The sequence below is a fragment of the Hordeum vulgare genome, unplaced genomic scaffold (assembly GCF_904849725.1).
Source record: "Hordeum vulgare subsp. vulgare unplaced genomic scaffold, MorexV3_pseudomolecules_assembly, whole genome shotgun sequence".
In the NCBI taxonomy this organism is placed as follows: domain Eukaryota; kingdom Viridiplantae; phylum Streptophyta; class Magnoliopsida; order Poales; family Poaceae; genus Hordeum; species Hordeum vulgare.
The window spans coordinates 345,001-360,000 of NW_025422486.1; the positions used below are offsets into that span (position 1 = coordinate 345,001).

Consider the following 15,000-nt stretch of genomic DNA (forward strand, 5'->3'; position numbering starts at 1 on the left):
CGTGTCATCCTTGTCACGTGGCGCAAAAATATATTTAAAAAGGGAAATGCAACACGAGGACTTCCCAGGAGGTCACCCATCCTAGTACTACTCTCGCCCAAGCACGCTTAACTTCGGAGTTCTGATGGGATCCGGTGCTTTAGTGCTGGTATGATCGCATCCGACATGCAACTATCTATTTGTTCCTTATGCTTGCCCCTACTACTACTGCTACTACTGCTACTACTGCTACTACTGCTACTACTGCTACTACTACTACTACTACTACTACTAGTCGTTGGGTGTCATGCGCGGTGGGAAAAGTCAGAGAGGTCGTGGCGGTGCTCGTGTTGTCGGGGTAGAGAGGGAGCGGTGAAATTCTTGTGTTAAACTCGTCTCCGTTGTCGAGGCAAATGTGGCAATGGACACGGGAGGGGCAAGCTAAAACATATCACAAACGTCAAAAATAAGAAAACTAGTAAACGTCAAAAATAAGAAAACGAGGTCATATAGATCACGGTCCCGAGTCATCCTTGTCACGTGGCGCAAAAATATATTTAAAAAGGTGAATGCAACACGAGGACTTCCCAGGAGGTCACCCATCCTAGTACTACTCTCGCCCAAGCACGCTTAACTTCGGAGTTCTGATGGGATCCGGTGCTTTAGTGCTGGTATGATCGCATCCGACATGGAACTATCTATTTGTTCCTTATGCTTGCCCCTACTACTACTACTACTACTAGTACTACTACTACTACTAGTACTAGTACTACTACTACTACTACTACTACTACTACTACTACTCGTTGGGTGTCATGGGCGGTGGGAAAAGTCACAGAGGTCGTGGCGGTGCTCGTGTTGTCGGGGTAGAGAGGGAGCGGTGTAATTCTTGTGTTAAACTCGTCTCCGTTCTCGAGGCAAATGTGGCAATGGACACGGGAGGGGCAAGCTAAAACATATAACAAACGTCAAAAATAAGAAAACTAGTAAACGTCAAAAATAAGAAAACGAGGTCATATAGATCACGGTCCCGTGTCATCCTTGTCATGTGGCGCAAAAATATATTTAGAAAGGGGAATGCAACACGAGGACTTCCCTGGATGTCACCCATCCTAGTCCTACTCTCGCCCAAGCACGCTTAACTTCGGAGTTCTGATGGGATCCGGTGCTTTAGTGCTGGTATGATCGCATCCGACATGCAACTATCTATTTGTTCCTTATGCTTGCCTCTACTAGTACTGCTACTACTGCTACTACTACTACTACTAGTCGTTGGGTGTCATGCGCGGTGGGAAAAGTCAAAGTGGTCGTGGCGGTGCTCGTGTTGTCGGGGTAGAGAGGGAGCGGTGAAATTCTTGTGTTAAACTCATCTCCGTTGTCGAGGCAAATGTGGCAATGGACACGGGAGGGGCAAGCTAAAACATATCACAAACGTCAAAAATAAGAAAACTAGTAAACGTAAAAAATAAGAAAACGAGGTCATATAGATCACGGTCCCGCGTCATCCTTGTCACGTGGCGCAAGAATATATTTAAAAAGGGGAATGCAACACGAGGACTTCCCAGGAGGTCACCCATCCTAGTACTACTCTCGCTCAAGCACGCTTAACTTCGGAGTTCTGATGGGATCCGGTGCTTTAGTGCTGGTATGATCGCATCCGACATGCAACTATCTATTTGTTCCTTATGCTTGCCCCTACTACTACTACTACTAGTACTACTACTATTACTACTACTACTACTACTACTACTACTACTACTACTACTACTACTACTACTACTACTACTACTACTACTACTAGTCGTTGGGTGTCATGCGCGGTGGAAAAAGTCACAGAGGTCGTGGCGGTGCTCGTGTTGTCGGGGTAGAGAGGGAGCGGTGAAATTCTTGTGTTAAACTCGTCTCCGTTCTCGAGGCAAATGTGGCAATGGACACGGGAGGGGCAAGCTAAAACATATCACAAACGTCAAAAATAAGAAAACTAGTAAACGTCAAAAATAAGAAAATGAGGTCATATAGATCACGGTCCCGTGTCATCCTTGTCATGTGACGCAAAAATATATTTAAAAAGGGGAATGCAACACGAGGACTTCCCAGGAGGTCAAAAATAAGAAAATGAGGTCATATAGATCACGGTCCCGTGTCATCCTTGTCATGTGACGCAAAAATATATTTAAAAAGGGGAATGCAACACGAGGACTTCCCAGGAGGTCACCCATCCTAGTACTACTCTCGCCCAAGCACGCTTAACTTCGTAGTTCTGATGGGATCCGGAGCTTTAGTGCTGGTATGATCGCATCCGACATGCAACTATCTATTTGTTCCTTATGCTTGCCCCTACTACTACTGCTACTACTGCTACTACTACTACTACTACTACTACTACTACTACTAGTCGTTGGGTGTCATGCGCGGTGGGAAAAGTCAAAGAGGTCGTGGCGGTGCTCGTGTTGTCGGGGTAGAGAGGGAGCGGTGAAATTCTTGTGTTAAACTCGTCTCCGTTGTCGAGGCAAATGTGGCAATGGACACGGGAGGGGCAAGCTAAAACATATCACAAACGTCAAAAATAAGAAAACTAGTAAACGTCAAAAATAAGAAAACGAGGTCATATAGATCACGGTCCCGCGTCATCCTTGTCACGTGGCGCAAAAATATATTTAAAAAGGGGAATGCAACACGAGGACTTCCCAGGAGGTCACCCATCCTAGTACTACTCTCGCCCAAGCAAGCTTAACTTCGGAGTTCTGATGGGATCCGGTGCTTTAGTGCTGGTATGATCGCATCCGACATGCAACTATCTATTTGTTCCTTATGCTTGCCCCTACTACTACTACTAGTACTACTACTACTACTAGTACTACTACTACTACTATTACTACTACTACTACTACTACTACTAGTCGTTGGGTGTCATGCGCGGTGGGAAAAGTCACAGAGGTCGTGGCGGTGCTCGTGTTGTCGGGGTAGAGAGGGAGCGGTGAAATTCTTGTGTTAAACTCGTCTCCGTTCTCGAGGCAAATGTGGCAATGGACACGGGAGGGGCAAGCTAAAACATATCACAAACGTCAAAAATAAGAAAACTAGTAAACGTCAAAAATAAGAAAACGAGGTCATATAGATCACGGTCCCGGGTCATCCTTGTCACGAGGCGCAAAAATATATTTAAAAATTGAAATGCAACACGAGGACTTCCCAGGAGGTCACCCATCCTAATACTACTCTCGCCCAAGCACGCTTAACTTCGGAGTTCTGATGGGATCCGGTGCTTTAGTGCTGGTATGATCGCATCCGACATGCAACTATCTATTTGTTCCTTATGCTTGCCCCTGCTACTACTGCTACTACTGCTACTACTACTACTACTAGTAGTCGTTGGGTGTCATGCGCGGTGGGAAAAGTCACAGAGGTCGTGGCGGTGCTCGTGTTGTCGGGGTAGAGAGGGAGCGGTGAAATTCTTGTGTTAAACTCGTCTCCGTTCTCGAGGCAAATGTGGCAATGGACACGGGAGGGGCAAGCTAAAACATATCACAAACGTCAAAAATAAGAAAACTAGTAAACGTCAAAAATAAGAAAACGAGGTCATATAGATCACGGTCCCGGGTCATCCTTGTCACGAGGCGCAAAAATATATTTAAAAATTGAAATGCAACACGAGGACTTCCCAGGAGGTCACCCATCCTAATACTACTCTCGCCCAAGCACGCTTAACTTCGGAGTTCTGATGGGATCCGGTGCTTTAGTGCTGGTATGATCGCATCCGACATGCAACTATCTATTTGTTCCTTATGCTTGCCCCTGCTACTACTGCTACTACTGCTACTACTACTACTACTAGTAGTCGTTGGGTGTCATGCGCGGTGGGAAAAGTCAGAGAGGTCGTGGCGGTGCTCGTGTTGTCGGGGTAGAGAGGGAGCGGTGAAATACTTGTGTTAAACTCGTCTCCGTTGTCGAGGCAAATGTGGCAATGGACACGGGAGGGGCAAGCTAAAACATATCACCAACGTCAAAAATAAGAAAACAAGTAAACGTCAAAAATAAGAAAACGAGGTCATATAGATCACGGTCCCGCGTCATCCTTGTCACGTGGCGCAAAAATATATTTAAAAAGGGGAATGCAACACGAGGACTTCCCAAGAGGTCACCCATCCTAATACTACTCCCACCCAATCACGCTTAACTTCGGAGTTCTGATGGGATCCGGTGCTTTAGTGCTGGTATGATCGCATCCGACATGCAACTATCTATTTGTTCCTTATGCTTGCCCCTACTACTACTACTACTAGTACTACTACTACTACTAGTACTACTACTACTACTACTAGTACTGCTACTACTACTACTACTACTACTACTACTACTAGTCGTTGGGTGTCATGCGCGGTGGGAAAAGTCACAGAGGTCGTGCCGGTGCTCGTGTTGTCGGGGTAGAGAGGGAGCGGTGTAATTCTTGTGTTAAACTCGTCTCCGTTCTCGAGGCAAATGTGGCAATGGACACGGGAGGGGCAAGCTAAAACATATCACAAACGTCAAAAATAAGAAAACTAGTAAACGTCAAAAATAAGAAAACGAGGTCATATAGATCATGGCCCCGTGTCATCCTTGTCAGGTGGCGCAAAAATATATTTAAAAAGGGGAATGCAACACGACGACTTCCCAGGAGGTCACCCATCCTAGTACTACTATCACCCAAGCACGCTTAACTTCGGAGTTCTGATGGGATCCGGTGCTTTAGTGCTGGTATGATCGCATCCGACATGCAACTATCTATTTGTTCCTTATGCTTGCCCCTACTACTACTGCTACTACTGCTACTACTGCTACTACTACTACTACTACTAGTCGTTGGGTGTCATGCGCGGTGGGAAAAGTCAAAGAGGTCGTGGCGGTGCTCGTGTTGTCGGGGTAGAGAGGGAGCGGTGAAATTCTTGTGTTAAACTCGTCTCCGTTGTCGAGGCAAATGTGGCAATGGACACGTGAGGGGCAAGCTAAAACATATCACAAACGTCAAAAATAAGAAAACTAGTAAACGTCAAAAATAAGAAAACGAGGTCATATAGATCACGGTCCCGCGTCATCCTTGTCACGTGGCGCAAAAATATATTTAAAAAGGGGAATGCAACACGAGGACTTCCTATCCGGTGCTTTAGTGCTGGTATGATCGCATCCGACATGCAACTATCTATTTGTTCCTTATGCTTGCCCCTACTACTACTACTACTAGTACTACTACTACTACTACTACTACTATTACTACTACTACTACTACTACTACTACTACTAGTCGTTGGGTGTCATGCGCGGTGGGAAAAGTCACAGAGGTCGTGGCGGTGCTCGTGTTGTCGGGGTAGAGAGGGAGCGGTGAAATTCTTGTGTTAAACTCGTCTCCGTTCTCGAGGCAAATGTGGCAATGGACACGGGAGGGGCAAGCTAAAACATATCACAAACGTCAAAAATAAGAAAACTAGTAAACGTCAAAAATAAGAAAACGAGGTCATATAGATCACGGTCCCGTGTCATCCTTGTCACGTGGCGCAAAAATATATTTAAAAAGGGGAATGCAACAAGAGGACTTCCCACGAGGTCACCCATCCTAGTTCTACTCTCGCCCAAGCACGCTTAACTTCGGAGTTCTGATGGGATCCGGTGCTTTAGTGCTGGTATGATCACATCCGACATGCAACTATCTATTTGTTCCTTATGCTTGCCCCAACTACTACTGCTACTACTGCTACTACTGCTACTACTACTACTAGTCGTTGGGTGTCATGCGCGGTGGGAAAAGTCAAAGAGGTCGTGGCGGTGCTCGTGTTGTCGGGGTAGAGGGGGAGCGGTGAAATTCTTGTGTTAAACTCGTCTCCGTTGTCGAGGCAAATGTGGCAATGGACACGGGAGTGGCAAGCTAAAACATATCACAAACGTCAAAAATAAGAAAACTAGTAAACGTCAAAAATAAGAAAACGAGGTCATATAGATCACGGTCCCGCGTCATCCTTGTCACGTGGCGCAAAAATATATTTAAAAAGGGGAATGCAACACGAGGACTTCCCAGGAGGTCACCCATCCTAGTACTACTCTCGCCCAAGCACGCTTAACTTCGGAGTTCTGATGGGATCCGATGCTTTAGTGCTGGTATGATCGCATCCAACATGCAACTATCTATTTGTTCCTTATGCTTGCCCCTACTACTACTGCTACTACTGCTACTACTGCTACTACTACTACTACTACTACTAGTCGTTGGGTGTCATGCGCGGTGGGAAAAGTCAGAGAGGTCGTGGCGGTGCTCGTGTTGTCGGGGTAGAGAGGGAGCGGTGAAATTCTTGTGTTAAACTCGTCTCCGTTGTTGAGGCAAATGTGGCAATGGACACGGGAGGGGCAAGCTAAAACATATCACCAACGTCAAAAATAAGAAAACTAGTAAACGTCAAAAATAAAAAAACGAGGTCATATAGATCACGGTCCCGCGTCATCCGTGTCACGTGGCGCAAAAATATATTTAAAAAGGGGAATGCAACACGAGGACTTCCCAGGAGGTCACCCATCCTAGTACTACTCTCGCCCAAGCACGCTTAACTTCGGAGTTCTGATGGGATCCGATGCTTTAGTGCTGGTATGATCGCATCCGACATGCAACTATCTATTTGTTCCTTATGCTTGCCCCTACTACTACTGCTACTACTGCTACTACTACTACTACTACTACTGCTACTACTGCTACTACTGCTACTGCTACTGCTACTACTACTACTACTACTACTACTACTACTACTATTACTACTACTACTACTACTACTATTACTACTACTACTACTACTACTACTACTACTACTACTAGTCGTTGGGTGTCATGCGCGGTGGGAAAAGTCACAGAGGTCGTGGCGGTGCTCGTGTTGTCGGGGTAGAGAGGGAGCGGTGAAATTCTTGTGTTAAACTCGTCTCCGTTCTCGAGGCAAATGTGGCAATGGACACGGGAGGGGCAAGCTAAAACATATCACAAACGTCAAAAATAAGAAAACTAGTAAACGTCAAAAATAAGAAAACGAGGTCATATAGATCACGGTCCCGCGTCATCCTTGTCACGTGGCGCAAAAATATATTTAAAAAGGGGAATGCAACACAAGGACTTCCCAGGAGGTCACCCATCCTAGTACTACTCTCGCCCAAGCACGCTTAACTTCGGAGTTCTGATGGGATCCGCTGCTTTAGTGCTGGTATGATCGCATCCGACATGCAACTATCTATTTGTTCCTTATGCTTGCCCCTACTACTACTACTACTACTGCTGCTACTGCTACTACTACTACTACTACTACTACTACTAGTCGTTGGGTGTCATGCGCGGTGGGAAAAGTCACAGAGGTCGTGGCGGTGCTCGTGTTGTCGGGGTAGAGAAGGAGCGGTGTAATTCTTGTGTTAAACTCGTCTCCGTTCTCGAGGCAAATGTGGCAATGGACACGCGAAGGGCAAGCTAAAACATATCACAAACTCAAAAATAGGAAAACTAGTAAACGTCAAAAATAAGAAAACGAGGTCATATAGATCACGGTCCCGTGTCATCCTTGTCATGTGGCGCAAAAATATATTTAAAAAGGGGAATGCAACACGAGGACTTCCCAGGAGGTCACCCATCCTAGTACTACTCTCGGCCAAGCACGCTTAACTTCGGAGTTCTGATGGGATCCGGTGCTTTAGTGCTGGAATGATCGCATCCGACATGCAACTATCTATTTGTTCCTTATGCTTGCCCCTACTACTACTGCTACTACTGCTACTACTGCTACTACTACTACTAGTCGTTGGGTGTCATGCGCGGTGGGAAAAGTCAAAGAGGTCGTGGCGGTGCTCGTGTTGTCGGGGTAGAGAGGGAGCGGTGAAATTCTTGTGTTAAACTCGTCTCCGTTGTCGAGGCAAATGTGGCAATGGACACGGGAGGGGCAAGCTAAAACATATCACAAACGTCAAAAATAAGAAAACTAGTAAACGTCAAAAATAAGAAAACGAGGTCATATAGATCACGGTACCGCGTCATCCTTGTCACGTGGCGCAAAAATATATTTAAAAAGGGGAATGCAACACGAGGACTTCCCAGGAAGACCCATCCTAGTACTACTCTCGCCCAAGCACGCTTAACTTCGGAGTTCTGATGGGATCCGGTGCTTTAGTGCTGGTATGATCGCATCCGACATGCAACTATCTATTTGTTCCTTATGCTTGCCCCTACTACTACTACTACTAGTACTACTAGTACTACTACTACTACTACTATTACTACTACTACTACTACTACTACTACTACTACTACTACTAGTCGTTGGGTGTCATGCGCGGTGGGAAAAGTCACAGAGGTCGTGGCGGTGCTCGTGTTGTCGGGGTAGAGAGGGAGCGGTGAAATTCTTGTGTTAAACTCGTCTCCGTTCTCGAGGCAAATGTGGCAATGGACACGGGAGGGGCAAGCTAAAACATATCACAAACGTCAAAAATAAGAAAACTAGTAAACGTCAAAAATAAGAAAACGAGGTCATATAGATCACGGTCCCGTGTCATCCTTGTCACGTGGCGCAAAAATATATTTAAAAAGGGAAATGCAACACGAGGACTTCCCAGGAGGTCACCCATCCTAGTACTACTCTCGCCCAAGCAAGCTTAACTTCGGAGTTCTGATGGGATACGGTGCTTTAGTGCTGGTATGATCGCATCCGACATGCAACTATCTATTTGTTCCTTATGCTTGCCCCTACTACTACTGCTACTACTGCTACTACTACTACTACTACTACTACTACTACTACTACTAGTAGTCGTTGGGTGTCATGCGCGGTGGGAAAAGTCAGAGAGGTCGTGGCGGTGCTCGTGTTGTCGGGGTAGAGAGGGAGCGGTGAAATTCTTGTGTTAAACTCGTCTCCGTTGTCGAGGCAAATGTGGCAATGGACACGGGAGGGGCAAGCTAAAACATATCACCAACGTCAAAAATAAGAAAACTAGTAAACGTCAAAAATAAGAAAACGAGGTCATATAGATCACGGTCCCGCGTCATCCTTGTCACGTGGCGCAAAAATATATTTAAAAAGGGGAATGCAACACGAGGACTTGCCAGGAGGTCACCCATCCTAGTACTTACTACTCTCGCCCAGGCACGCTTAACTTCGGAGTTCTGATGGGATCCGGTGCTTTAGTGCTGGTATGATCGCATCCGACATGCAACTATCTATTTGTTCCTTATGCTTGCCCCTACTACTACTACTACTACTAGTACTACTACTACTACTACTACTACTACTACTACTATTACTACTACTACTACTACTACTACTACTACTACTAGTCGTTGGGTGTCATGCGCGGTGGGAAAAGTCACAGAGGTCGTGGCGGTGCTCGTGTTGTCGGGGTAGAGAGGGAGCGGTGTAATTCTTGTGTTAAACTCGTCTCCGTTCTCGAGGCAAATGTGGCAATGGACACGGGAGGGGCAAGCTAAAACATATCACAAACGTCAAAAATAAGAAAACTAGTAAACGTCAAAAATAAGAAAACGAGGTCATATAGATCACGGTCCCGCGTCATCCTTGTCACGTGGCGCAAAAATATATTTAAAAAGGGGAATGCAACACGAGGACTTATCAGGAGGTCACCCATCCTAGTACTACTCTCGCCCAAACACGCTTAACTTCGGAGTTCTGATGGGATCCGGTGCTTTAGTGCTGGTATGATCGCATCCGACATGCAACTATCTATTTGTTCCTTATGCTTGCCCCTACTACTACTGCTACTACTGCTACTACTACTACTACTACTAGTCGTTGGGTGTCATGCGCGGTGGGAAAAGTCAAAGAGGTCGTGGCGGTGCTCGTGTTGTCGGGGTAGAGAAGGAGCGGTGAAATTCTTGTGTTAAACTCGTCTCCGTTGTCGAGGCAAATGTGGCAATGGACACGGGTGGGGCAAACTAAAACATATCACAAACGCCAAAAATAAGAAAACTAGTAAACGTCAAAAATAAGAAAACGAGGTCATATAGATCACAGTCCCGCGTCATCCTTGTCACGTGGCGCAAAAATATATTTAAAAAGGGGAATGCAACACGAGGACTTCCCAGGAGGTCACCCATCCTAGTACTACTCTCGCCCAAGCACGCTTAACTTCGGAGTTCTGATGGGATCCGGTGCTTTAGTGCTGGTATGATCGCATCCGACATGCAACTATCTATTTGTTCCTTATGCTTGCCCCTACTACTACTACTACTAGTACTACTACTACTACTACTATTATTACTACTACTACTAGTACTACTACTACTACTACTACTACTACTAGTCGTTGGGTGTCATGCGCGGTGGGAAAAGTCACAGAGGTCGTGGCGGTGCTCGTGTTGTCGGGGTAGAGAGGGAGCGGTGAAATTTTTGTGTTAAACTCGTCTCCGTTCTCGAGGCAAATGTGGCAATGGACACGGGAGGGGCAAGCTAAAACATATCACAAACGTCAAAAATAAGAAAACTAGTAAACGTCAAAAATAAGAAAACGAGGTCATATAGATCACGGTCCCGTGTCATCCTTGTCACGTGGCGCAAAAATATATTTAAAAAGGGAAATGCAACAAGAGGACTTCCCAGGAGGTCACCCATCCTAGTACTACTCTCGCCAAGCACGCTTAACTTCGGAGTTCTGATGGGATTCGGTGCTTTAGTACTGGTATGATCGCATCCGACATGCAACTATCTATTTGTTCCTTATGCTTGCCCCTACTACTACTGCTACTACTGCTACTACTACTACTACTACTACTAGTCGTTGGGTGTCATGCGCGGTGGGAAAAGTCAGAGAGGTCGTGGCGGTGCTCGTGTTGTCGGGGTAGAGAGGGAGCGGTGAAATTCTTGTGTTAAACTCGTCTCCGTTGTCGAGGCAAATGTGGCAATGGACACGGGAGGGGCAAGCTAAAACATATCACCAACGTCAAAAATAAGAAAACTAGTAAACGTCAAAAATAAGAAAACGAGGTCATATAGATCACGGTCCCGCGTCATCCTTGTCACGTGGCGCAAAAATATATTTAAAAAGGGGAATGCAACACGAGGACTTCCCAGGAGGTCACCCATCCTAGTACTTACTACTCTCGCCCAAGCACGCTTAACTTCGGAGTTCTGATGGGATCCGGTACTTTAGTGCTGGTATGATCGCATCCGACATGCAACTATCTATTTGTTCCTTATGCTTGCCCCTACTACTACTACTACTACTAGTACTACTACTACTACTACTACTACTACTACTATTACTACTACTACTACTACTACTACTACTACTACTACTACTAGTCGTTGGGTGTCATGCGCGGTGGGAAAAGTCACAGAGGTCGTGGCGGTGCTCGTGTTGTCGGGGTAGAGAGGGAGCGGTGTAATTCTTGTGTTAAACTCGTCTCCGTTCTCGAGGCAAATGTGGCAATGGACACGGGAGGGGCAAGCTAAAACATATCACAAACGTCAAAAATAAGAAAACTAGTAAACGTCAAAAATAAGAAAACGAGGTCATATAGATCACGGTCCCGCGTCATCCTTGTCACGTGGCGCAAAAATATATTTAAAAAGGGGAATGCAACACGAGGACTTATCAGGAGGTCACCCATCCTAGTACTACTCTCGCCCAAGCACGCTTAACTTCGGAGTTCTGATGGGATCCGGTGCTTTAGTGCTGGTATGATCGCATCCGACATGCAACTATCTATTTGTTCCTTATGCTTGCCCCTACTACTACTGCTACTACTGCTACTACTGCTACTACTACTACTACTACTACTAGTCGTTGGGTGTCATGCGCGGTGGGAAAAGTCAAAGAGGTCGTGGCGGTGCTCGTGTTGTCGGGGTAGAGAGGGAGCGGTGAAATTCTTGTGTTAAACTCGTCTCCGTTGTCGAGGCAAATGTTGCAATGGACACGGGAGGGGCAAACTAAAACATATCACAAACGTCAAAAATAAGAAAACTAGTAAACGTCAAAAATAAGAAAACGAGGTCATATAGATCACGGTCCCGCGTCATCCTTGTCACGTGGCGCAAAAATATATCTAAAAAGGGGAATGCAACACGAGGACTTCCCAGGAGGTCACCCATCCTAGTACTACTCTCGCCCAAGCACGCTTAACTTCGGAGTTCTGATGGGATCCGGTGCTTTAGTGCTGGTATGATCGCATCCGACATGCTACTATCTATTTGTTCCTTATGCTTGCCCCTACTACTACTACTACTACTACTACTATTACTACTACTACTACTAGTACTACTACTACTACTATTACTACTACTACTACTACTACTACTACTAGTACTACTACTACTACTACTACTACTACTAGTACTACTACTACTACTACTAGTACTACTACTACTACTATTACTACTACTACTACTACTACTACTAGTCGTTGGGTGTCATGCGCGGTGGGAAAAGTCACAGAGGTCGTGGCGGTGCTCGTGTTGTCGGGGTAGAGAGGGAGCGGTGAAATTCTTGTGTTAAACTCGTCTCCGTTCTCGAGGCAAATGTGGCAATGGACACGGGAGGGGCAAGCTAAAACATATCACAAACGTCAAAAATAAGAAAACTAGTAAACGTCAAAAATAAGAAAACGAGGTCATATAGATCACGGTCCCGTGTCATCCTTGTCACGTGGCGCAAAAATATATTTAAAAAGGGAAATGCAACACGAGGACTTCCCAGGAGGTCACCCATCCTAGTACTACTCTCACCGAAGCACGCTTAACTTCGGAGTTCTGATGGGATCCGGTGCTTTAGTGCTAGTATGATCACATTCGACATGCAACTATCTATTTGTTCCTTATGCTTACCCCTACTACTACTGCTACTACTGCTACTACTACTACTACTACTACTAGTCGTTGGGTGTCATGCGCGGTGGGAAAAGTCAGAGAGGTCGTGGCGGTGCTCGTGTTGTCGGGGTAGAGAGGGAGCGGTGAAATTCTTGTGTTAAACTCGTCTCCGTTGTCGAGGCAAATGTGGCAATGGACACGGGAGGGGCAAGCTAAAACATATCACAAACGTCAAAAATAAGAAAACTAGTAAACGTCAAAAATAAGAAAACAAGGTCATATAGATCACAGTCCCGCGTCATCCTTGTCACGTGGCGCAAAAATATATTTAAAAAGGGGAATGCAACACGAGGACTTCCCAGGAGGTCACCCATCCTAGTACTACTCTCGCCCAAGCACGCTTAACTTCGGAGTTCTGATGGGATCCGCTGCTTTAGTGCTGGTATGATCGCATCCAACATGCAACTATCTATTTGTTCCTTATGCTTGCCCTACTACTACTACTACTACTACTACTACTACTACTACTACTACTACTACTACTACTACTACTACTACTACTACTACTACTACTACTATACTACTACTACTACTACTACTACTACTACTAGTCCTTGGGTGTCATGCGCGGTGGGAAAAGTCACAGAGGTCGTGGCGGTGCTCGTGTTGTCGGGGTAGAGAGGGAGCGGTGAAATTCTTGTGTTAAACTCGTCTCCGTTCTCGAGGCAAATGTGGCAATGGACACGGGAGGGGCAAGCTAAAACATATCACAAACTTCAAAAATAAGAAAACTAGTAAACGTCAAAAATAAGAAAACGAGGTCATATAGATCACGGTCCCGTGTCATCCTTGTCACGTGGCGCAAAAATATATTTAAAAAGGGGAATGCAACACGAGGACTTCCCAGGAGGTCACCCATCCTAGTACTACTCTCGCCCAAGCACGCTTAACTTCGGAGTTCTGATGGGATCCGATGCTTTAGTGCTGGTATGATCGCATCCAACATGCAACTATCTATTTGTTCCTTATGCTTGCCCCTACTACTACTGCTACTACTACTACTACTACTACTAGTCGTTGGGTGTCATGCGCGGTGGGAAAAGTCAGAGAGGTCATGGCGGTGCTCGTGTTGTCGGGGTAGAGAGGGAGCGGTGAAATTCTTGTGTTAAACTCGTCTCCGTTGTCGAGGCAAATGTGGCAATGGACACGGGAGGGGCAAGCTATAACATATCACAAACGTCAAAAATAAGAAAACTAGTAAACGTCAAAAATAAGAAAACGAGGTCATATAGATCACGGTCCCGCGTCATCCTTGTCACGTGGCGCAAAAATATATTTAAAAAGGGGAATGCAACACGAGGACTTGCCAGGAGGTCACCCATCCTAGTACTTACTACTCTCGCCCAGGCACGCTTAACTTCGGAGTTCTGATGGGATCCGGTGCTTTAGTGCTGGTATGATCGCATCCGACATGCAACTATCTATTTGTTCCTTATGCTTGCCCCTACTACTACTACTACTACTACTAGTACTACTACTACTACTAGTAGTACTACTACTACTACTATTACTACTACTACTACTACTACTACTACTACTACTACTAGTCGTTGGGTGTCATGCGCGGTGGGAAAAGTCACAGAGGTCGTGGCGGTGCTCGTGTTGTCGGGGTAGAGAGGGAGCGGTGTAATTCTTGTGTTAAACTCGTCTCCGTTCTCGAGGCAAATGTGGCAATGGACACGGGAGGGGCAAGCTAAAACATATCACAAACGTCAAAAATAAGAAAACTAGTAAACGTCAAAAATAAAAAACGAGGTCATATAGATCACGGTCCCGTGTCATCCTTGTCATGTGGCGCAAAAATATATTTAAAACGGGGATTGCAACACGAGGACTTCCCAGGAGGTCACCCATCCTAGTACTACTCTCGCCCAAGCACGCTTAACTTCGGAGTTCTAATGGGATCCGGTGCTTTAGTGCTGGTATGATGGCATCCGACATGCAACTATCTATTTGTTCCTTATGCTTGCCCCTACTACTACTACTACTAGTACTACTACTACTACTAGTAGTACTACTACTCCTACTATTACTACTACTACTACTACTACTACTACTACTACTACTACTAGTCGTTGGGTGTCATGCGCGGTGGGAAAAGTCACAGAGGTCGTGGCGGTGCTCGTGTTGTCGGGGTAGAGAGGGAGCGGTGTAA

At 45.8% G+C, this 15,000-nt stretch overlaps 29 non-coding genes across 29 annotated transcripts; all 29 read right to left on the reverse strand.

Moving 5' to 3' along the window:
- Positions 1–43: 43 nt before the first annotated feature.
- Positions 44–162, reverse strand: LOC123416760. Its single transcript, XR_006616362.1, has one exon. It is a non-coding gene; the product is annotated as a 5S ribosomal RNA (ribosomal RNA).
- Positions 163–545: 383 nt separating this feature from the next.
- LOC123416671 lies at positions 546–664 on the reverse strand. Its single transcript, XR_006616278.1, has one exon. It is a non-coding gene; the product is annotated as a 5S ribosomal RNA (ribosomal RNA).
- A 389-nt stretch (positions 665–1,053) lies between these two features.
- LOC123416408 lies at positions 1,054–1,172 on the reverse strand. Its single transcript, XR_006616071.1, has one exon. It is a non-coding gene; the product is annotated as a 5S ribosomal RNA (ribosomal RNA).
- Positions 1,173–1,519: 347 nt separating this feature from the next.
- Positions 1,520–1,638, reverse strand: LOC123415442. The gene has a single exon (XR_006615161.1). It is a non-coding gene; the product is annotated as a 5S ribosomal RNA (ribosomal RNA).
- Positions 1,639–2,161: 523 nt separating this feature from the next.
- On the reverse strand, positions 2,162–2,280 carry LOC123415905. Its single transcript, XR_006615596.1, has one exon. It is a non-coding gene; the product is annotated as a 5S ribosomal RNA (ribosomal RNA).
- A 365-nt stretch (positions 2,281–2,645) lies between these two features.
- Positions 2,646–2,764, reverse strand: LOC123415391. Its single transcript, XR_006615111.1, has one exon. It is a non-coding gene; the product is annotated as a 5S ribosomal RNA (ribosomal RNA).
- A 386-nt stretch (positions 2,765–3,150) lies between these two features.
- Positions 3,151–3,269, reverse strand: LOC123415497. The gene has a single exon (XR_006615214.1). It is a non-coding gene; the product is annotated as a 5S ribosomal RNA (ribosomal RNA).
- Positions 3,270–3,619: 350 nt separating this feature from the next.
- On the reverse strand, positions 3,620–3,738 carry LOC123415499. The gene has a single exon (XR_006615216.1). It is a non-coding gene; the product is annotated as a 5S ribosomal RNA (ribosomal RNA).
- A 350-nt stretch (positions 3,739–4,088) lies between these two features.
- Positions 4,089–4,207, reverse strand: LOC123416333. Its single transcript, XR_006616000.1, has one exon. It is a non-coding gene; the product is annotated as a 5S ribosomal RNA (ribosomal RNA).
- Positions 4,208–4,611: 404 nt separating this feature from the next.
- LOC123415829 lies at positions 4,612–4,730 on the reverse strand. Its single transcript, XR_006615525.1, has one exon. It is a non-coding gene; the product is annotated as a 5S ribosomal RNA (ribosomal RNA).
- Positions 4,731–5,531: 801 nt separating this feature from the next.
- On the reverse strand, positions 5,532–5,650 carry LOC123416390. The gene has a single exon (XR_006616054.1). It is a non-coding gene; the product is annotated as a 5S ribosomal RNA (ribosomal RNA).
- A 353-nt stretch (positions 5,651–6,003) lies between these two features.
- Positions 6,004–6,122, reverse strand: LOC123416951. The gene has a single exon (XR_006616542.1). It is a non-coding gene; the product is annotated as a 5S ribosomal RNA (ribosomal RNA).
- Positions 6,123–6,484: 362 nt separating this feature from the next.
- On the reverse strand, positions 6,485–6,603 carry LOC123416952. Its single transcript, XR_006616543.1, has one exon. It is a non-coding gene; the product is annotated as a 5S ribosomal RNA (ribosomal RNA).
- A 482-nt stretch (positions 6,604–7,085) lies between these two features.
- On the reverse strand, positions 7,086–7,204 carry LOC123415652. The gene has a single exon (XR_006615360.1). It is a non-coding gene; the product is annotated as a 5S ribosomal RNA (ribosomal RNA).
- A 367-nt stretch (positions 7,205–7,571) lies between these two features.
- LOC123415788 lies at positions 7,572–7,690 on the reverse strand. The gene has a single exon (XR_006615486.1). It is a non-coding gene; the product is annotated as a 5S ribosomal RNA (ribosomal RNA).
- Positions 7,691–8,043: 353 nt separating this feature from the next.
- LOC123416236 lies at positions 8,044–8,160 on the reverse strand. Its single transcript, XR_006615909.1, has one exon. It is a non-coding gene; the product is annotated as a 5S ribosomal RNA (ribosomal RNA).
- A 398-nt stretch (positions 8,161–8,558) lies between these two features.
- LOC123416321 lies at positions 8,559–8,677 on the reverse strand. The gene has a single exon (XR_006615989.1). It is a non-coding gene; the product is annotated as a 5S ribosomal RNA (ribosomal RNA).
- A 371-nt stretch (positions 8,678–9,048) lies between these two features.
- Positions 9,049–9,171, reverse strand: LOC123416410. Its single transcript, XR_006616072.1, has one exon. It is a non-coding gene; the product is annotated as a 5S ribosomal RNA (ribosomal RNA).
- A 401-nt stretch (positions 9,172–9,572) lies between these two features.
- Positions 9,573–9,691, reverse strand: LOC123416037. The gene has a single exon (XR_006615721.1). It is a non-coding gene; the product is annotated as a 5S ribosomal RNA (ribosomal RNA).
- A 350-nt stretch (positions 9,692–10,041) lies between these two features.
- On the reverse strand, positions 10,042–10,160 carry LOC123415453. The gene has a single exon (XR_006615171.1). It is a non-coding gene; the product is annotated as a 5S ribosomal RNA (ribosomal RNA).
- A 395-nt stretch (positions 10,161–10,555) lies between these two features.
- Positions 10,556–10,673, reverse strand: LOC123416526. The gene has a single exon (XR_006616163.1). It is a non-coding gene; the product is annotated as a 5S ribosomal RNA (ribosomal RNA).
- Positions 10,674–11,026: 353 nt separating this feature from the next.
- Positions 11,027–11,149, reverse strand: LOC123416163. The gene has a single exon (XR_006615839.1). It is a non-coding gene; the product is annotated as a 5S ribosomal RNA (ribosomal RNA).
- A 404-nt stretch (positions 11,150–11,553) lies between these two features.
- LOC123415693 lies at positions 11,554–11,672 on the reverse strand. The gene has a single exon (XR_006615397.1). It is a non-coding gene; the product is annotated as a 5S ribosomal RNA (ribosomal RNA).
- A 362-nt stretch (positions 11,673–12,034) lies between these two features.
- On the reverse strand, positions 12,035–12,153 carry LOC123415464. Its single transcript, XR_006615182.1, has one exon. It is a non-coding gene; the product is annotated as a 5S ribosomal RNA (ribosomal RNA).
- Positions 12,154–12,650: 497 nt separating this feature from the next.
- Positions 12,651–12,769, reverse strand: LOC123416242. Its single transcript, XR_006615915.1, has one exon. It is a non-coding gene; the product is annotated as a 5S ribosomal RNA (ribosomal RNA).
- Positions 12,770–13,122: 353 nt separating this feature from the next.
- LOC123415404 lies at positions 13,123–13,241 on the reverse strand. Its single transcript, XR_006615125.1, has one exon. It is a non-coding gene; the product is annotated as a 5S ribosomal RNA (ribosomal RNA).
- A 426-nt stretch (positions 13,242–13,667) lies between these two features.
- LOC123416953 lies at positions 13,668–13,786 on the reverse strand. Its single transcript, XR_006616544.1, has one exon. It is a non-coding gene; the product is annotated as a 5S ribosomal RNA (ribosomal RNA).
- Positions 13,787–14,130: 344 nt separating this feature from the next.
- On the reverse strand, positions 14,131–14,253 carry LOC123416411. The gene has a single exon (XR_006616073.1). It is a non-coding gene; the product is annotated as a 5S ribosomal RNA (ribosomal RNA).
- Positions 14,254–14,662: 409 nt separating this feature from the next.
- Positions 14,663–14,781, reverse strand: LOC123416006. Its single transcript, XR_006615692.1, has one exon. It is a non-coding gene; the product is annotated as a 5S ribosomal RNA (ribosomal RNA).
- Positions 14,782–15,000: the final 219 nt, after the last annotated feature.